General features: G+C 44.3%; 1 protein-coding gene across 2 annotated transcripts in view; it reads right to left on the bottom strand.

Moving 5' to 3' along the window:
• ATXN7 (ataxin 7) overlaps nt 1–21609 on the bottom strand; it is a 198002-nt gene that overhangs the window by 93186 nt on the left and 83207 nt on the right. The gene's annotated exons all lie outside the window — the stretch shown is intronic.

Genomic DNA, 21609 nt, shown 5'->3' with positions numbered 1-21609 from the left:
GCTGGAACCTCCTGTGCTCTGCAGCTTACACCCACTGCTGCTTGTCCACAGGTTACATTAAAGATCCAAAACCTGGTTTTGGTAAGTGCTTTGAAATTAACCTGGTCAGGGTTTTTTTCACCTACCTAAAAGCCTTGGAGGCAGATAAAAACTAAGCCAGTCTAGCACCGGGACCAGATGACACTTCGGAGAAAACTATTTTTTCCCCCCGAAGGATTAAAGTCCAGACGAGAGGAATGCAGTCCAAGAGGGCATCCATGCTGTCCCACAGGCCTGCAGAACAAACCTGCCCCTGGCTTCTACTGCTCCTCTGGGAAGCTGTCTGCAAACTGAGTTTGAGTCTTTAAACCTTCCTTGTGCACTGAGGATAACACCCCTTTGGCTTTTTTCCCTTCTTAACCTCCAGCTTGGTAGCTGGCACTATCTTCTCTGCGAACACCTATGGATATATTTACTCTTTCTAACTTTTACTCTGCTCAGTGACATACCTGATCCTAAGAAGCACACCCAAGCTTAATTATGTTCTAGTCACTCCCTAATATCCAAAGTTTTCTTGTCTTCAGTGGACAACACAGGACAGAAAGTCCATTATTATTTCCTCTCACTCCTAGAATCATAGAATCAACCAGGCTGGAAGAGACCTCCAAGATCATCCAGTTCAACCTAGCACCCAGCCCTAGCCAATCAACCAGACCATGGCACTAAGTGCCTCATGCAGGCTTTTCTTGAACACCTCCAGGGACAGTGCCTCCACCACCCCCCTAGGCAGCCCATTCCAATGGGAAATCACTCTCTCTGTGAAGAACTTCCTCCTAACATTCAGCCTATACTTCCCCCAGCACAACTTGAGACTGTGTCCCCTTGTTCTGTTGCTGGTTGCAATTATTGTTCTGCTTTATGGTTAATAAAAATGGTAGTTAACAAATCTCTGCACATGCAGAAGCCTCAGAAAACATGGTTATTTCCTTCTTAAACATACAAATCTCACTGAGTAACTACAGTGTCAAACCTTCCCTTCAGCTCTTGCTGCTGCTCACTGGGAAAGGCAATGCAGTGTTTGTCAAGAATCCTTTTTCTCTTTCATTTGTTTAGGAGAGAAGAGTGACTTTATACAAGACCATCCCCTTCGCAGGGATCCCAACCATTTCAAGCATATGACCTCCTTGCTTTGGAAGTAACTTAATCCCTCATCCCCAGCCGAGTTTCTTTAGGGGATATGAAGGCTCTGCATGCAAAGTGCTGTTTCTTTTATCCTGACATAAATGTTATTATATAAGATGCAAATTGATTGCTTTGTGCAAAAATGAAAGCAAAAGCTACCTATACAACAGAAAACTTCTCCAAAGGCTCTCAAATGCAGAAATAGGGCAGTAAGTGTACAAAGTACAAGAAGTGGACCAGATGAGGGTGAAGGAAGGATCAGCAAAAAATGTATTCCTGCATAGAGGAGATCAGAGCATACTACAGCACCACCTGTGAATTTTGCTGCAGGGATTACATCTGGAGTTGAGTTTGAAGGGAGCTAAGAGAATAAGTTTCAAAGGAGTAAAGTGACAGCTTAATGACCCTTTAAAGAGAACTCTTTCTGTGGATAATGGGTGCAAAAACCAGGAATGATTTTTGTTGAGAATCTACAGCAGGTCAATTACAACCACAACTGTCAGCAAAGAGTAATGCAAGGAAGCGATGGGATGATTGAGGACAAGGCAGGAGGACCTTACTCTCCAGAGGGTAAGTGCTTTCACACTGTGGAAGAGGGAGAGCTAGATCTAAGATGGAAAGATGGCAAAAATAGTCAAAGCAGCAATCCCAGAAAATGGCACAAGGCCTGCATTTCAAACCAGCAAAGAGACCTTAGTGCTATGTCACTTTTGATGCCTGACTATCACAGCAACTTGGCTGCAATGACTGCTTGACACTTTGAAGAATTACTGTTCCACAGGACATGAAACCACAGCCTGGCAGGGCAAAAGCTATATGCCAGTTAAAATATAATACAGGCACACTTACAATGACTAATGTGTACTATCCGTGTGAGGGGGAATATATTTACATGAAAACTGTAATTGCAAATCAACTTGTTAAAATAAAGGAGATGTAAATGCACATGTTAAAGTCATTCCTAACTTTTGAGAGCATCAAAACCGGTTCCTCATCTATCCAAACTCCTTCAACTCTTTCTTTTCAGCTGTTAGAAACAAGCACCAAAGCACGTGCTTAGAGTTTGGAACACTCTTTCTCCTTTGTTGCCTACTAAACACCTGAATTTAAGATAAAATACTACACTGACATTCATATAAACAAATATTTGGGCATGCTAGGTGTAATCATACCAATACTGATCTTCATTTAGGTATTCTGTTTATGGGAATAACCTACTGAGGTCTTATACTGCTCCTTGGAAAGATGGGTGCAGGAGGTATGCGTTGGAAGAACATGAGCTGAACAACCCAAGGCCAGGGGCTGCTGTTGTGGCTAGCTAGTAACACGAGGGTAAATCACAGCAATTCTCAGGCTAATCTGGTTTGTGCTGGAGACTGACTCTGCATCCACTAACTACAGACCCTCAATGGGTCAAAGATGGTATCAAAATTGTAAGCTCTACCACTTACATAACTGGCCCTCCTGTTCCGTTTGGGAGACACAGTTCTTTACATCATCACAGCTCAAGAAATAAATACCACATTAGACACTACAACAAGTTCCACAAAGGCCAGTTACAAAATTGCAGCATCTGAAGACTTCAAATAGTTTCTGTGTACCTCCCAGGAAGGTCCAGCACAGACTTCAAGGGAGCTCAATGCCACATCAAAGTGGTGAGGGAGACATTCTTGCTTTCTACAACTCCCTGAAAGGAAGTTGGAGCCAGGTTGGGCTCGGTCTCTTCTCCCAAGGAACAAGACATAGGACAAGAAGGAATGGCCTCAAGTTGTGGCAGGAGAGGCAGTTTCATTCCTGAAAGGTTTGTCAAACCCTGGCACAGGCTGCAGAGGGCAGTGGGCAGGGGTGGAGTCTTCATTTCAGTAGAGATTTAAAAGCTGTGTAGATGTGGTGCTGAGGAACATGGTTTAGTGGTGAACCTGGCAGTGCTGGGTTAAATGGTTGGACTCTATGATGTTAAAGGTCTCTTTACATAATTAAATATATAACAAAATATATTAATAAGTCATGAATAATTACATATATAATAATGAATAGATGTATACTAGTAATATATAATTAAATATAGAATAACTAAAATAATTAAATAATAAAGGTCTCTTTAAAATAATTCTGTGATTCTATACTAATATAGAATCACAAAATCAATCAACCAGGTTGGAAGAGACCTCCAAGCTCATCCAGCCCAACCTAGCACCCAGCCCTGGCCAATCAACCAGACCATGGCACTGAGTGCCTCATGCAGGCTTTGCTTCAGCACCTCCAAGGATAGTGACTCCACCACCTCCCTGGGCAGCCCATTCCAATGCCAATCACTCTCTCTGACAACAACTTCCTCCTAACATCCAGCCTAGACCTCCTCTGGCACAGTCTGAGACTGTGTCCCCTTGTTCTGTTGCTGGCTGCCTGGCAGAAGAGCCCAACCCCACCTGGCTAGAGCCTCCCTTCAGGTAGTTGTAGACAGCAATGAGCTCTGCCCTGAGCCTCCTCTTTCTTCAGACTGCACATCCCCAGCTCCCTCAGCATCTCCTCTTAGGGCCTGTATAAACTCAGAATTACCTCAATATTTATTATTATTTGTTCAAATGGAAATGCATCAGAATATTCAGTGCAAAACTACAAGAACGATACAAGTTCTTTTAAAGCTCTTTCAAACATGCATAGGTACCTTCCTAGGTAATGAGAAGGGCCAACTAACTAAACTAACAACTAACTAAAATCTTAGTCAATGGTTAGACAGTAACAACTTTCAGATAATTCTAGATAAATTTACCAAAATTGCCCCCCAAAAATATGCACAGCAAAGTGCACTTGAAGGGTTTTAATTATGACTACTGTCATTTCCCTTTGTCTTAATAGCAACATTAAGGAATGCTTAATAGCATTCCTTATTTTGCCCCACAAACCATGTTATCACTAATTTTACCTTTATCTTCCAATAATTTGTCTTTTAATTCAGAAGTTTTCTCCAGCAGTAAGACTAACAAAGTCATAAAGAAGCCTTTGCAGACTGCATTTCAACTCTTTAAGTACAACCACACAAAGCACAGAACAGACAGGTTAAAAAATACTCTGTTTCAGAAGTAATGAAAAATAGACTGTAAGTGAGCATCTTGTCTTATATTTCAGAACACCTGCATCTTGCAGCATGATTTATGCCACCATCTGAAAGTTCAATCCATAAAACACATCAGTTTACTGCACCTAAGATAAATAAGGACAGTGGAAATTATATTCAGATACTCCTTTTAAAATGGTATTTATATACAACTGTAGAGCAGAAAAATCTGTGCTCTGCATTCTGTGCCACAGGACTCTTTCATACCAATCACAACTTGCATTACAGCAGAAACACAAACAACAAAAGACTAGCAGCAAGCAGTAAGATGCTGGACATTAGGATTTTCCCTTTCAAAAAATAAACAAACCCCTGATTAGTTAATTTCATAGAATCACAGAGTTACCTAGGTTGGAAGGGGCCTCCAAAGCTCATCCTACCCCCCTGTAGTCAGCAGGGACATCCTCAACTAGATCAGGTTGCTCAGAGCCCCATCAATCCTCACTTTGAGTATCTCCAGGGATGGGATCTCAACCACCTCTTTGGGAAACCTGCTCCAGTGTTCAACCACTTTCACTGCAAAGAACTTTTCCCCCTAACATCCAATCTAAATCTGCTTTTCTCTAATTTAGAAACACTGCCCCATGTCCTATCACTTTGTAAGCAGTCCCTCTCCAGCCTTCTTGCAGGCCCCCGTCAGGTATTGGAAGGCGGCGATTAGGTACCCCCAGAGCCTTCTCTTCTCCAGGCTAAACACCCCCAGCTCCCTCAGCCTGCCCTAGTAGCAGAGCTGCTTCAACTCTCCCATCATTTTCGTGGCCCTCCCCTGGAGACACTCCATCAGGTCCATGTCCTTCCTGTGTCGAGGGCTCCAGAGCTGGACACAGTACCCAGGTGCAGTCTTACCAGAGCCAAGTGGCAGAATCATCTCCCTAGATCTGCTGGCAACGAATGCATCTTTTGATAGAGCCCACGATGCGATTGGCCTTGTGGGCTGCAACCTCACACTGTCTGCTCATCTCCACCCCCAACGGGGTGCATGAAGTAAAACAGTCACGTTAAAAGAATATACAATTGTATCATATAAACATACTTTTCAAGACTGTAAGGCACAGCTAATCAAGGCAATGCAGAGCAGATGATTAACATGATTTGCAAGATTTATTACTGAGCCCCTCTGTGAAAGATAACATTATTCAAACTACAGCGTCACAGCTATTGCAGATTAAAGATTTCAAATTAGCTCCTCACGTAGATCATTATTGTGAGTGGTTGTATTTTATCTGTCTAATTTTAAATGACTGCAGGCAGATGAAAGTCATCTTAAAATCTGACTCATAATTTAGGTACCACTAACCTTAACAGAGATGCTGGTTCTTACACAGGTGCAATACTATTCTCAATGTAAACAAAGGACACTGCCATGCACCCCAGGCTAAGGATGTCAGCGTTTTTCAAACACCTTTCTGACTGTTCCATTTTATGGTGATGCAATATGACCTACATTTTCAATGGCCAAAGAGAGACAGAGACACAGAAAGGGAGGAGACAGAGAAAAAGACAGACAGACCTTTGCTGTCCTTCTCCTCCATTAGCTACCGCTTTAACTGTCCCTCGCAAGGATGGTAATGGGTAGGAATAAAAGCAGAACAGCCTTATGGCAATTTCTGAATGAGAAGCTGAAAGATAGGCATAAGACATAGGAAGATTTTTTTTCCCCCTGCAATCCTGTGAACAAGTACATAGCAATACCCTCACCAGAAAAGAACAGCAGAATCAATAATTTTCTAATCAGGTGCCAGTACCAAGCTGTCTCTGATACCGATGCTTACTTCACCACCTCGTATTTCGCATCGTGTTCCTACCACTTCATTCCTGTGTATTCCCTTTAGACCTCAAAATGAAACACGAAATAATAGACATATTATTATCCTTTTTACAGACAGAAATTGAGACAGAAGGAGTGATTTGTCCACAGTTACCTATCAGGCCCAAGGCAGGGCTAGGAACAGGAAGCATCTCTCTTCATCATTGCTGCACTCTGCAATCTATTAGGGGCACTGATATGTGCCATCCTAATACACAATCTTGACATAATACCAAAATTATCTCTATCTTGTCTTTCTTGTACATAAACTTCACACAGAAAACTGCACTGGATTACTGTTAGCTCTCAGAAAGCTTTCCCTCACAAATGATACACCACATTTCTCAGACTGGCTCTGCAAATGCCCTTGACTCCGAATTTCAAAACTCAACATAAACCACTGGCATTATTTTTCATGACAAACACGTGAAAATACAGCTCTGATTAAAACTTGGGTTGATTTTTCATTCTTCTGCAACCAAGGCACCTTTCCTTTCAAAAATCAGCACTTTCCCACAGTTAAACCAGTGCATTAAGAAATTAAAAGCTTGTTGCTAGGATTCTATTAAGCAAAGAAGAAAATCTTATGATTTGCAGCTATTCATTTTTAGTGCAAAATACGTCCTACCAAATACTTGCAAAGTGCTTCCAGGATCACAGTCTCTCCAGTGCTGCTTGTAGTTAATACAATAACCAATACAACAGTAAATAATTTTCTTGTTACTGAAACTGAAGGCCAAAACTCGATCTTAAGCGTACCTCTGTAAAGCCAGAATGACTCCAGCCCTTTTCAAAGAGCTTCTTGGGATTTGCACATATGTATAAACAAGGCTGTAATTTGGCATTGCGTGGGAAAGCAGAGAACAATCAGATCTCCAGATGATTTCCTGTTGTTTGAATTGTATTTATTACAAGTAGCTTTCTTATCAAGCTGTATTCACCTCGTGAATTGCAAGCGTCCCTACGCAGCGAGCACTGAGAAACTGCAGTTCCTTTGCTAGAGTGCTGTGACCTTTTTAACTGCAACTTCACATTATCTTGTTCAGTAGTGGCAACTTCGGAAGGCAAGCAGGCAAGGGAAGGAAGAGGCAAAAGTAATATCAAAGCATATCCTGCTTTAAAGAGAAGAGATAGAATAGAGATTCGAAAGGCAGATTGCTAACAGGTATGAAGGAATTGCCTGTTAAATTATGGGAAGGAGCTTGGAAATTCAGAGAGGATGGGTACTGCAAAGGTAGGGGGAGAGTGAAAGACATGATGTCTCAAGCAAAACGAACTGTTTCGCTAACAGCATGCCCCCATGAGACCCTGAGGAACTCCTCACTTGTTAAAACGAGATTACAATCACACATTCCTCTGCTCCTGCCGTCTCTGGTTGCAGCTAGGTCAACTTCACTCTTTGAAACTGAATTTAGGGGAAATTGGTATTTCTCCCATAATAAACAAATGTATTTCTGTTAATCTAGGATAAGGTTTTGCCAACATAAAAGAAATCACTTCTGTCAGCATTACTAAAAGGTCTCCATGAACACGTCACTGCAACATTTTCTGTTTCTCTTATTCTTTTGCCCCTGTTTTTTCTTCTCATCTCTCACAGTATCTCTGTTGCAATTCAGAAGAGAGAGAAGCTGAGGTGACATGTTTATTGCTATCCAAAACCATAAAAAATCCAGCTAGAGAAGCCTACAGATGCAGAGACTTGCAGGGCCCAAGCCAAGCAACCCAGAAGGATCCTTCCCTTTGCCTACCAGTGACTGCCATCTAGAGTCAGAGGACACTGCCTCACGTTCAACACAGCAGGACTGGTAACAAGGAGAGAAATGGTAGACTGGTGAGAGAAACGTTAATCCCATTCAAAAGAACCCAAGAATTCACATTCTAGAAACTACCTTAAAAAAATTACCATTTGGGTTTCTTCTCTTAACATCTGAACATTTGTCCTGCTTCTGTTGGAAAACTGCAACAGCATTTGTTGCAAACACTGAAGTTGTACATGTCAGGAAAATATCTATGAAATGGCACTGTTCTGCTTTTCAAGTAAATCCAGATTGGTTACTAAAAATGATACCAGGCCTTACAAAGAAATGAAACACAACATTTCATAATCAGCTGAAGGAGTCACCTTGCAAAGACTACCTGCCTAAAAATTATTGTAAAGCTTTTACCATTAAAGACATTAGCGATACTAACGAGATGAAAAATGTCCTTCTACTGGTGGGAAACTTCATTCTCAAACCTTAACATGGTTGTTGCAAGACATGCAGTCATACTGACTCAAACATACTAGTGTCCTCAGTGCTCACAAAAGACCACCACTGCTTGTTATGCAATGTAAATTTGACATATGTCATAGAATCATAGAATTAACCAGGTTGGAAGAGACCTCCAAGCTCATCCAGTCCAACCTAGCACCCAGCCCTAGCCAAGCAACCAGACCATGGCACTGAGTGCCTCATCCAGGCTTTGCTTGAAGACCTTTCAGGAGTGTTTCTTGCACTATCTGTACTTTTCTAAGTGCTGCTACTACACACAATCACAGAATGTCAGGGGCTGGAAGGGACCTCCAAAGCTCATCCAGTCCAACCCACCTGCCAGAGCAGGCTCACCTATACCAGATCAGACAGGAATGCATCCAGGCGGGTTTTGAGTATCTCCAGAGAGGGAGACTCCACAACCCCCCTGGGCAGCCTGTGCCAGTGGTCTGGCACTCAATGTTCAAGCATTGACCAAACAACCACCAGGCACTCTTTCACTGAGCATATGGAAGGATTTTTTGGCATGTTCCTGTTTACCTGGAGAACACAGTAATTTGCATTTTGACATAATCCCAGTAGCTGTCACCTGCTCTGCAAACCATCCAGCAACATGAAGTCACAGCTGCTGTCAGTAAGTGCTGGCATACTCTTTAGCTATTACAATAATTCATTAGCTATGGCTAATAAAGTCATGGGAACTACCCAGTTCATCAGTTTCCCCATGGTCAAGAAGACTGCTAATGAAGCAACAGAAAAACACATGTTTTCTTCTCACATTTACCATGTAGATATACAACCACCAGGTCATGCTGAATACCTGCTCTTACTGCTGGGCTCACTGAGAAATTCATTTTTCATGAGGGAATGCATGCTCACAGATGAAATGACATTAAGTGTGATTACAAGGCTTGCTGTTGGACATGGCTACCAAACTTCAACCTACAGTCATAGAATCATAGAATGGTTGAAGTTAGAGGGGACCTCAAAGCTTATTCAGTTCCAGGCCCCTGCCATAGGCAGGGACACCTCCCACTAGAACAGGCTGTCCGAGGCCTTATCCAACCTGGCCTTGAAGACCTCCAGAGAGGGAGCAGCCACAACCTTCCTGGGCAACCTGTGCCAGTGTCTCACCACCCTCACTGCAAACAACCCTTTCCTATCATGTAGTTTGAATCTCCCCTCTGCCAGTTTAAACCCATTCCACCTTGTCCTGTCATTACAAGACTTTGTAAATAGACCCTCCCCAGCCTTCCTGTAGCCTCCTTGAGATACTGGAAGGCCACACCAAGGTCTCCTTGAAGCCCTGTGCTTGAACATGTCCAGAGAAGGGCAGCAAGGCTGGTGAGGGGGCTGGAGCACAGCCCTGTGAGGAGAGGCTGAGGGAGCTGGGGGTGTGCAGCCTGCAGCAGAGGAGGCTCAGGGTAGACCTCATTGCTGTCTACAACTACCTGAAAGGAGGCTGTAGCCAGGTGGGGTTGATCTCTTCTCCCAGGCAATCAGTGACAGAACAAGGGGACACAGTCTCAAACTGTGCCAGGGGAGGTCTAGGCTGGATGTTAAGAGGAAGCTCTTGCCAGAGAGAGTGATTGGCATTGGAATGGCCTGTCCAGGGAGGTGGTGGAGTCACCATCCCTGAAGGTGTTTAAGAGGAGACTGGATGAGGCACTCAGTGCCATGGCTTAGTGAATTAGAAGGGTTAGGTGACAGTTTGGACTCGATGATCCTAGAGGTCTTTTCCCACCTGGTTAATTCTGTCATTCTGTGATTCTTTACTTGGCACCATGGCCTTTCTCACAGATATAACAAATTCTATTTGAAATAGAACTGCTAAAGAGGTTACAGAGGTGGAAAATAGGTTTCAGCATGTATCAGTTATGTACTCTGTTTAAAACCTGTGCAATGTCTAGTTAGAGGTCTGTTAACCAAAGGAGGGACGTCAGAAACCTCCAAAGGTCAGGCAGTCCATTACTCAGCCCCAGGGCATGATAACTAAACTATCTGGCAGTAACAACACAGGCAATCGAACCTGCTCTTAAAGACCTCGGGCAACGGAGGTGCCCTTGTCCCCACAGACAACTCTTCCAACCTTTCAGTGCTCCCACCAGAAAACTCTGTTTGTCCAAGATGAAACTTCATTGCTGCAACTTGATTTATTTCTTCCCCTATCTGCCACAAGCCTCCCTGCTTTGCAATGCTCTTCAACAGCTCTGTCTCCTCAGTCTCTGTGCCCCCTTAAGGAACTGCTTTCTTTTGACACTTGTTTATGCATCAAGTTTTTTCAGATATGTAAGCAATTGCACAGGTGTCTCTATAGCTCTTTCCTAGCTTCATCCAACACAGGCCTTGGTTCCTGCTTGTGTGCAGTTAATTAAAACTATTTAAAAACTAAAGGAGACAGAGCAGTCCAATTTGCAAACACTCAAGATCCTTACTAATGCATGCAATGTTTTACCCAGCAAAGTTTAGGAAGCTCAGCTGGAACACAACTTGCACTCCACCCAGACATAAAGGTTTGTACTTATAAACACACTCAGTAAAGGTATAGATGCTGCTTTAGCATTTGAAAAACTCAAGTCATGTTCCTGAGATAATAAAATGTAGAAACATAGAATCAACCAGGTTGGAAGAGACCTCCAAGCACATCCAGCCCAACCTAGCACCCAGCCCTAGACAATCAACCAGACCATGGCACTAAGTGCCTCAGCCAGGCTCGGCTTCAAAACCTCCAGGGACGGCAACTGCAACACCTCCCTGGGCAGCCCATTCCAATGCCAATCACTCTCTCTGGCAGGAACTTCCCCCTAACATCCAGCCTGGCACAATTTGAGACCCTGTCCCCTTGTTCTCTTGCTGCTTGCCACACAAACACAAAAATTACAGAATCACAGAAATTCTTAGCTTGGCAAAGCCCTTCAAGCTCCTCAAGTCCAATCATTAGTTTCACACTGACAGGTCTTTGACTAAACCAAAGCCCTCAGCACAACATCTCAGCACTATGGTTGGAATGGACCACCAGGGTCATCCAGTCCAACTTTCATCCCAGCAGCCTTCATCACCAGACCATAGCCTCAAGCACCACATCCACTCTCCTCTTAAACACCTCCAGGGATGGGGACTCCACTACCTCCCTGGGCAGCCTGTGCCAGTGCCTGACCACCTGCTCAGGAAAGAACTTCCTCCCAACAGCCAACCTAAACCTGCCCTGATGCAACTTGAGGCCATTTCCTCTTGTCCTATCATTAGTAATCTGGGAGAAGAGACCAGCTCCAGCCTCACTACAACCTCATTTTAGGTAGTTGTAGAGGGCATTAAGGTGCCCTCTCAGCCTCCTCTTCTCCAGACTCAACAACCCCAGCTCCCTCAGCTGCTCCTCATAGGCCATGTTTGCCAGAGCTCTCCCCAGCCTCATCACCCTTCTCTGCACCCACTCCAGGCTGGCCCCCACTGTCCTGTAGCAAAACTCTGCACTTTCCTGCTGATGTCACAGGTGGTGTACAAAGAAGAGCTGGTCAAGTACCAGAAACAGAGAAAAATACAGTTCAAATGGCCATAAAAAAGTTTATAAATCACCTTAAAGCATCATTCTTCACAAAATATGATCACAGAAAAGTTTTTTTTTCTTTTCTATATTTTTCAATATTATATTTCTCTGTAGAACTCCCAAGAGTTACATTTTCTAATTCTGAAGTATTTCTATTTCTAAAGCAAATTTTACTCTTTAATTTCTCTGAGAAAAACAGGTAGCTCTATCACAGTCTCAACACTGCTCTTGATGAAGACACTTGCCTGGGAAGATCTCTGACTTGACACCAGGTGATGTTTGGCAAAAGAGCTCCTGGAATTTCCAATAACTCCTTCCTCTATTCTCAACAAAAAGGTTAATGGAACCTAGCAAAGCCTGTGCCCTGCTGACAGCTGGATTAGAGGAAATCATTCTTCTTTAACTACAGTGACACACAGTTCAGGCAATATTTTTCCTATTTCTATAGCTCTCTCATCAAAAAACCTCCAAAACCAAACCAAAACAAAAACCCAACATATTTTCTTACACAGTATAGAACTTCAGTACACAGTATCATCAGGGTTGGAAGAGACCTCACAGATCATCAAGTCCAACCCTTTACCACAGAGCTCAAGGCCAGACCATGGCACCAAGTGCCACGTCCAGTCCTGCCTTGAACAGCTCCAGGGACGGCGACTCCACCACCTCCCCGGGCAGCCCATTCCAGTGTCCAATGACTCTCTCAGGGAAGAACTTTCTCCTCACCTCCAGCCTAAATTTCCCCTGGCATAGCTTGAGGCTGTGTCCTCTTGTTCTGGTGCTGGCCACCTGAGAGAAGAGAGCAACCTCCTCCTGGCCACAACCACCCCTCAGGTAGTTGTAGACAGCAATAAGGTCTCCCCTGAGTCTCCTCCAGGCTAACCAATCCCAGCTCCCTCAGCCTCTCCTCGTGGGGCTGTGCTCAAGGCCTCTCCCCAGCCTCGTTGCCCTTCTCTGGACACGCTCAAGCATCTCAATGTCCCTCCTAAACTGGGGGGCCCAGAACTGAACACAGCACTCAAGGTGTGGTCTAAGCAGTGCAGAGTACAGGGGCAGAATGACCTCCCTGCTCCTGCTGGCCACACCATTCCTGATGCAGGCCAGGATGCCACTGGCTCTCTTGGATCTTTGCAACACATAACCACAACCAACAGCTCTGTACCCTACTCGCATCTGCTAAGAAGCTGTTTTGTGCTAGGTCTACCCATGACTTACTTTTGCCTAAGCCATGATAATATGTCAGCTGCTTAAAAGATGCCACCTGCTCAGAAGCCAGCAGAGAAGAGCTGCTTATTTGAAGCTGACTGTACTTGCCCAGTAACACCTCTCTGAGGGAGTTGCACATCTCCACAGAAGAGCAGCAGGCAGAACCACTACCAGAAAAAGACAGGGAATAGCAATTATACCCACTGATACAAGCAGAAGGAGAAGGAAGTGTGGGCTGCAAAATGGCAGTCTTAGAGGTGTAACTCTCTGTGCCAAATTTATTAGGCCAGTCCTAGAAAGACAGGATGGGGAACAAACTCTAGAAAGATGTAGTTACAAAGAAAGATTTGATAAGAATAGCCCAGCCATTAGGAAACTTGTTGCCTGTATTATTACCATATTACAAGGCTACACCAACATTTGAGGGGACTAGTAAAGTCAAAAAAGTCCCTTCAAGAGCTTGCAAGAGCAGAACAGACTTCTTTCACATAAATATTTGACAGCAGCAGCTCTTCAGCTATTTCCTTCCATTCCTTTGACAACATAAACTACAGTTTCAGTCAGTTGGCCTGTTTGTGCAAGTTTTTTACCTAACAACAGAACAGAAGAGCTTTACCAGAAAAACCTGACTGTAAATATCCTCCTATCTGAAGTGGGTGCAGCTCAAGTGCAAGGTAGGTACTTTGAAAATCAAAACTCAAATGAATGGCACATCTAAAAAAAACTCTTCCTATATGTTTTGTTTTAATGCACATGTACCTGATTTTATTTCAGGATATGTTATTGCTTAACACTATCCTAACTTTACATATCATAGAATCACAGAATCAGGCAGCGTTGGAAGGGACCACAAGGATCAGACAGTTCCAACCCCCTTGCCAGGGGCAGGGACACCCTAACCTAGATTGGGCTGGCCACAGCCTCAGCCAGCCTGGCCTTAAACACTTCCAGCCATGGGGCCTCAACCACCTCCCTGGGCAACCCATTCCAGCCTCTCACCACTCTCATGCTCAAGAGCTTCCTCCTCACATCCATTCTGAACCTACTCACCTCCGGCTTTGCTCCATTCTCCCCAGTCCTTTCACTACCTGAATATCCTGAAAAGTCCCTCCCCAACTTTCTGGTAGGCTCCCTTCAGATCCTGGCAGGCCACAAGAAGGTCACCTGGGAGCCTCCTCTGCTCCAGATTGCACAGCCCCAACTCCCTCAGTCTCCACTCACAGCAGAGCTGCTGCAGCCTCTGAGCATCCTCCTGGCCCTGCTCTGGACACACTCCAGCATCTCCACAGCCCTCTTGTAATAGGAGCTCCAGACTGGATGCAGTACTCCAGGTGGGGTCTCAGCAGAGCACAGCAGAGGGGGAGAATCCCCTCCCTGGCCCTGCTGGCCACACTTCTCCTGCTGCAGCCCAGGCTCTGCTTGGCTTTCTGGGCTGCAAGTGCACACTGCTGGCTCATGCTGAGCTTCTCGTCCAGCAGCACCCCCAAGTCCCTCTCCTCAGGGCTGCTCTCCAGCCACTCATTGCCCAGCCTGGATTTGTGCTTGGCATTGCACTTCCCAGGAAACTTTTGCTCTTCTGGCCACGAGAGCCAATGGCATCCTAAGATGTGTCAAAAATAGTGTTTCCAGTAGGGTATGGATGTTCTTCTCTTCTCCAGGCTGAACAGCTCCAACTCTTTCAGTCTGTCCTCACAGCAGTGCTTCTGCAGCCGTCTGAGCATCCTCGTGGCCCTCCTCTGGACACACTCCAGCATCTCCACATCCTTCTTATACCAGAGGCTCCAGAACTGGATGCAGTACTCCAGGTGGGTTCTCATCAGAGAGGAGCAGACACACATACCAAAGCAGTACACACATACCAAAACCCAAAAACAGGTCTGAAAAAATTAAAAACCAAACCAACAAACAACTCCTAACTGCAAAAGCAACACTGGAATGAAACTGAAGTGAAAATATTTACAACAAACCACACCATCACAGGTGCAGACTTGTGGTTATTATTAGCACAGCTTTGTTTTACTCTCATCTCTTACAAGCCAATCTTTATTCATCTGATTTATAAAATCTAATTTATCTGCCTTGCCTCTTTTATTAGTTCAATTCTCCCAATGTACAAACCAACATCTACATTTTTATTAAAATCAAAGCAAAGTGCAGAATGTTTCAAAGGTTCTGCACTAATGTTCTGCAAAAGAAAGAATAAGCAAACCTGAATGGTTGTTTACACAAAGTCTCCACTAAAATATTATTATAAGAAAAGCTACCTCAGGAGCTTTGGAAATACTGTTCAGAGCAGTCCTGAGGAGAGGGACTTGGGGGTGCTTCTGGATGAGAAGCTCAGCATGTATCAGCAGTGTGCACTTGCAGCCCAGAAAGCCAAGCAGAGCCTGGGCTGCAGCAGCAGAAGTGTGGCCAGCAGGTGGATAGAGGTGATTCTCCCCCTCTGCTGTGCTCTGCTCTGCTGAGACCCCACCTGGAGTACTGCATCCAGTTCTGGAGCTCCTATTACAAGAAGGATGTGGAGATGCTGGAGTGTGTCGAGAGAAGGGCCACGAGCATGCTTAGAGGGCTGCAGCAGCTCTGCTATGAGGACAGGCTGAGAGAGTTGGGGCTGTGCAGTCTGGAGCAGAGGAGGCTCCCAGGTGACCTTCTTGTGGCCTGCCAGGATCTGAAGGGAGCCTACCAGAAAGTTGGGGAGGGACTTTTCAGGATATTCAGGTAGTGATAGGTCTGGGGAGAATGAAGCAAAGCTGGCGGTGAGTAGGTTCAAGATGGATGTGAGGAGGAAGTTGTTGAGCATGAGTGGTGAGAGGCTGGAATGGGCTGCCCAGAGAGGTGGTTGAGGCCCCACGACTGGAGGTGTTTGAGGCCAGGCTGGCTGAGGCGGTGGCCAGCCCGATCTAGGGTAGGGTGTCCCTGCCCCTGGCAAGGGGGTTGGAACTGTCTGATCCTTGTGGTCCATTCCAATCCTGACTGATTCTATGGTTCTAACTTTTGGGACTTAATGTTTGGGGCACATTTTAGCATCTTGACATAAATGTGCATCTCCATGTACATAATATGTATGTACACATACTTCCCAGATACTTCATTTTCTGTGCCATTTACCTTTTCCCCTAATGTTTGCCATTGATTTTTCTGTTTACCTTTAGCAGCTGACCAAAACATCTTACGAAGCACATTATTTTATTCCACAGTTTGTGATGTTCTGTTTGCTATCCTTTTCAAGTCCAAATTCTGTATCTACTTACAAGCAAGATTTGGGAATCGCCAGGAGGGCACTCATACAGCTTTGAAGAGATTCTGATCCACAGTGCAAAAATCATCCTGCATATTCTTCTCTTGTACTTCTGAAATTACTAGTTTGCTTTTTGGGATGATTTTCTTAAACACCTTAGTCCTCAGTCATCCTGCACCTTTCCTGTTGGGCTATACCATCACATTTAGCCTGTCTTTCTGACAGCCACACTGCCTCACACTAGTCAACAGCCTGATGATTATGAAACACATTCTGATGGAAAGAATTATGGGCATTAATCCCCTCAGGAAGGAGGATAGCTGGGTTGAAGTCTCCCACACGTGGTGAGCAGTCTAGCGGATAACAGCTCTGCTAATGACAAAAGAGGAACCAGAACCATTGCCACCTCCTGGGTTTTGAAAGCAAAGGTTGACCTTTGCTCTCCTTTTGAAAGTAAGGGCTTATGATCCTAATTTGAAGAGAGCATGAATCCAAAATGCTCCCTAGAGAAAGGTGCTTAGCCTCGGATACAGGCAGGATTTAAGCACATTCCTACTTCAGCTACTGCACAGAAATCATGCAGATGCATCATCATCTCTTTCAAGCTGCTGAGGTTGGTGTAATCTTAATGAAACATCAGCAACCATAAAGCATTTGACACTCTCCACCTTCATAGAAATATGACCCAGCAGGCTTCGGTCTGATCAACCTTCCCTTTGGTGCAGCCAGCTTAAGGAAAGGCAACCAAACCAACCTTCCCTTTGGTACAGCCAGCTTAAGGAAAGGCAACCAAACCAACCTTCCCTTTGGTGCAGCCAGCTTAAGGAAAGGCAACCAAACCAACCTTCCCTTTGGTACAGCCAGCTTAAGGAAAGGCAACCAAACCAACCTTCCCTTTGGTACAGCCAGCTTAAGGAAAGGCAACCAAACCAACCTTCCCTTTGGTACAGCCAGCTTAAGGAAAGGCAAGGAAATGCCATAGCCTAGATCTCTCTCTTCTGGATCTGAGAGTCTCTGCTGGAAAAGACATGTTATCTTCTCATCATACATCTCTTGAAATATTTCAGACCATCTGTTTGATGGTGATACAAGCAATAGTTTAGAAGCTGTATTTGTCCAACTCCAAACCTGAGGACAGAAAGCCCACTTCCTCAGAAAGCCACAACTTCTCTTTGGGTTTCACCCCCCTTCCAGTCACTATTGGTAGGATAACAACAGTCAGGAACAAAATTCAGTGCTTTCACTCAAGATATCACACACAAGCAAGCACCAAAGCATACGACCATGCCTCCAGTTATTTCTGTTTCAGTGCTCAGCCTTGTAACTCTCTCAGAAACCAGTGGGTAAGAACATGCTTTAGCCTATCATGTTTCAGGGGACCTGTAAATTGTAGCAGTGCTTAAGCACTACCCACTGGCAGAGTCACTCTGTTAAAAGAAAACAAACCATAAATTAATCCAAAGCATTAATCTAACTCAAATTTAAAATGAGAAGCATAAGTTTATCATTAAAGACCTGATGCTCTCTTTCTTCATCTCCTGAGACAGAAGCAGTTCTTCTAACACCTCTCCACGATGCAGCCTAGCAAAAACAAGCCTTGTAAAATTTCTAGGTCTTCTTTTATGGATTGCTTTTAAAAAAACAAAATATATTAAACAAACAAAAAAAAAATTAAATGAAACAAAACCAAATGAAAGAACCAAACTCTGAATAAACTTTGGAAAGCTGACTCAGAAGCTGCGCAATAGCTCTGATTCAGCTTTCTTAGCAGAGTCAAAGCATCTGGCCACGTGATGGAGTAAACACCACTCTGGAGTCGGGCAAGAACTGCTTTCCAGAGGAGGAAATGCCTCTTTTCCCTTTTAAACTTTGTGGAAAGTTTCCTCAGCAGCACTAACACTTCTTTAAACGTGACCCAAGTAAATTTACAACTCTAATATTGTTCACCTAACGTTTCAATCCGCAGCTAAATGCAAACATTCACCATGTGGCTCAACGCCAACAGTCTTCTTCTTTGCCAGGGTTAAAACTGCATTCCACATCTGCCTCTTCCTCTGAAAACACTGCCATGCCACTGGTGATCTTCAGAGCACAGTGCAAATGCTACCAGCAAGAGAAGGATTTGAGGAGATCTTATAGTGGCCTTCCAGTATCTGAAGGGGGCTACAGGAAGGCTGGGGAGGGACTACTGACAAGTCTTGTAATGACAGGACAAGGTGGAATGGGTTTAAACTGGGGGGAGATTCAAACTGGATGTTAGGAAGAAGTTCTTTGCAGTGAGGGTGGTGAGACACTGGCACAGGTTGCCCAGGGAGGTTGTGGAGCAGAGAAGCACCCAATGTGATTTTTGATCACATTGGGTGCTTCTCTGCTCCACAACCTCCCAGGAGGTGTTCAACACCAAGCTGGATGAGGCCTTGAACAACCTGTTGCCCAGGGAGCTTCTGGAGCACGGAATCACCCAATGTGATGAGAGATCTCTCTGGAGCTGTTCAAGGCCAGGATGGATGAAGCCTTGAGCAGCCTGCTCTAGTGGGAGGTGTCCCTGCCTATGGCAGAGGGTTGGAACTGGCTGAGCTTTGAGGTCCTTTCCAACCTAAACCATTCTATGAGTCTATGTCCCTGCTGACTGCATAGGGGGTAGGACTAAATGGCCTTTGGAGGTCCCTTCCAACCCAGCCCATTCTATGATTCTATGAATTCTGTTGTTTTATCTCATGTCTGGTGTCCCTGCCTATGGCAGGGGGTTGGAGATGGATGGACCTTGAGGTCCCTTCCATAAACCATTCTATGATTCTATGAACTGAAAGCTTGGGAAAGCAAAAATAATTAGAAAAATCAAATACAGAAAGGCACACTAAAAACACCCTGCCAGCAAACTAAGAGGCTACTAGAAAACTACCTAACCCTGCCAAAAATAATCCCAAAAGAATAAATGGCTGTTTCCTTACAAAATACACAAAACATCACCCTAAAATTACCTGACAGGCCTTTCAAATCACGGGAGGCAGGCTTGCTGCAGGAGCTCTGAGGCACTGCACGGGCAGCTGAAGTCTCTGCTGTTGATGGCTTTTAGATGAAAAGAAAAATCCTGCTGTCTGAGATGTCTTGCAGCTGTTTCACAAGGTACCTGTTACAACACCTTGGCTTTCTTGCCAAGTGACTGGGAATTGGCATCACGACCTGGTGTACCACTTCTATCTATAGCTAATTCCCCTGCCTCAATTACAAGCCCTTTTGACAGCCGTGTGAGGCAGGCTTTCCTTCGCTGGGTGCATCCCTGCACCTGGAAACTCACTTGTCTGCCCTGAGTACCTTAAATTACCAGCACCGTGTCACTTCAGCAGCAACTTGCAGTTTGACAATCTTTAATAAGTTACTGACAGATTGCCTTAAAATGTACAATAATTGATCTTCAAGCTTCATAAATATTCAGTAGGCTCCTGATAGGAAACGCAGAAAGCTGTTATGTAATTCCTGTGATCTTCTGGGGTCCCTTCCAGCCCCTGGCATTCTACGAGATCTGTGAAAGGGCAACATCAGAATGCCACCTGTATGACAAACACAGTATTTCATAGAATCATCAGTCAGGGTTGGAAGGGACCACAACGATCAGCCAGTTCCAACCCTGCCAGGGGCAAGGACACCCTACCCTAGAGCAGGTTGGCCACAGCCTCATCCAGCCTGACCTTAAACACCTCCAGGGACAGGGCCTCAACCTTGGTGATACTGTGATACTGTGATACCTCCAGCCATGGGGCCTCAACCACCTCCCTGGGCAGCCCATTCCAGGCTCTCACCACACTCATGCTCAACAACTTCCTCCTCACCTCCAGGCTGAATCTCCCCATCTCCAGCTTCGCTCCATTCCCCCTAGCCCTGTCACTCCCTGATATCCTAAAAAGTCCCTCCCCAGCGTTTTTGTAGCCCCCCTTCAGATCCTGGAAGATAGTATTTCTAATACTTGTATTTTTCAAACAGCTTCTGTCCAAAATTCTGGAATTTTAGATGCTTCTTTCAGTCACAATGTGAAAAAATAAGAAAGAAAATGAATCCTGCAGACCACAACTCGTGGCTACTCTACTTCCCAATAGGGTTTTAAAGCATAGTATTAACAGTACATGTAATCAATCCTGGTAATGCAGGCAGCAGACAGCAAAATTGATTACTGTTTGGCTAATAAAATGTTACCTTTTAAAATGATTGCTATTGTCACTACAGTGGCAACAAGTATACATAGAATGGTTTAGTTTGGAAGGGATCTCAAAGCTCATTCAGTTTCAACCACCTGCCATAGGCAGAGACACTTCCCACTAGAACAGGTTGCTCAAGGCCTCATCTAACCTGGCCTCGAACACCTCCAGGCAGGGAGCATCCACAACCTCCCTGGGCAACCAGTTCCTGTTCACTCTCTCTTCTCTCCTTATGTTGTAATTCTGTGAAGATGTGCTAGCTCTGCAGAAATGCAAGAGTCCATGTTAGGAAAGCTTTTTACAAGGCTAAGAACCACATTGCTTAGCATCTAAAGGGGGAAATAAAAAAGATCCTACTCTTTTTCTTTTTTTACCCCAATCACTGGACTGAAAAATGCCAGATTTCTTTTCCAAAAGCAAGCATTTTAATGTCTGCAGAACTAAGCAGCCAGCATCTAAGAATTTGTACAGAACGAGATGACAAGCTCCTGAAACACTGATGTTCATTTTTAGTAAGCACCGAGGCCAAAGAAGCCTGCAAAGAAAACAGAACAGCCTAATATAATTTACAGCAAGAAAATAGGGTGACACCAGTAGGTTAGCTTGGTATCAGTCTTGCACAAATGCCATGGAACATAATCAACAAGGAAATGAAGAAGAGTGGTAAAAAGCAATGCTAAACACAGGCTGAACAGAAAATAGGTCTTGCTAAATAAATTTGGTGTGGCTTTCTGACAAGAATATAGGTTGGACTGGATAAAAATACCATGTAGTTTCTGACCTACTATACTTAGATCTCTCTAAGATTTAGCACCACACAACAGTCTGATTTAGAAGTTATTCAACACGAAGAAAACCTGGAAACTAAAACCACCTCATAAATTATTAGGGAGGCTTAGGAAAAATATTTTAGATCCACCTCATCAATAGTTAAAACTGTTTTCTTAGCTCTAAAAATCATAGCTCATTATAGCCTGAAATACTATAAAAAACTTCTTCCCTTTTAGCTTTTCTTCAATTGAATAAAAAAGATATTCACAGTTAAAGAAAAGGGGAAGAGGCATAAAGTCACTTTAAACTTTGTCTTTCA

This window comes from Pogoniulus pusillus, chromosome 16, assembly GCF_015220805.1.
Source record: "Pogoniulus pusillus isolate bPogPus1 chromosome 16, bPogPus1.pri, whole genome shotgun sequence".
NCBI lineage: Eukaryota > Metazoa > Chordata > Aves > Piciformes > Lybiidae > Pogoniulus > Pogoniulus pusillus.
This window is presented reverse-complemented; position numbering and strand designations above follow the sequence as displayed.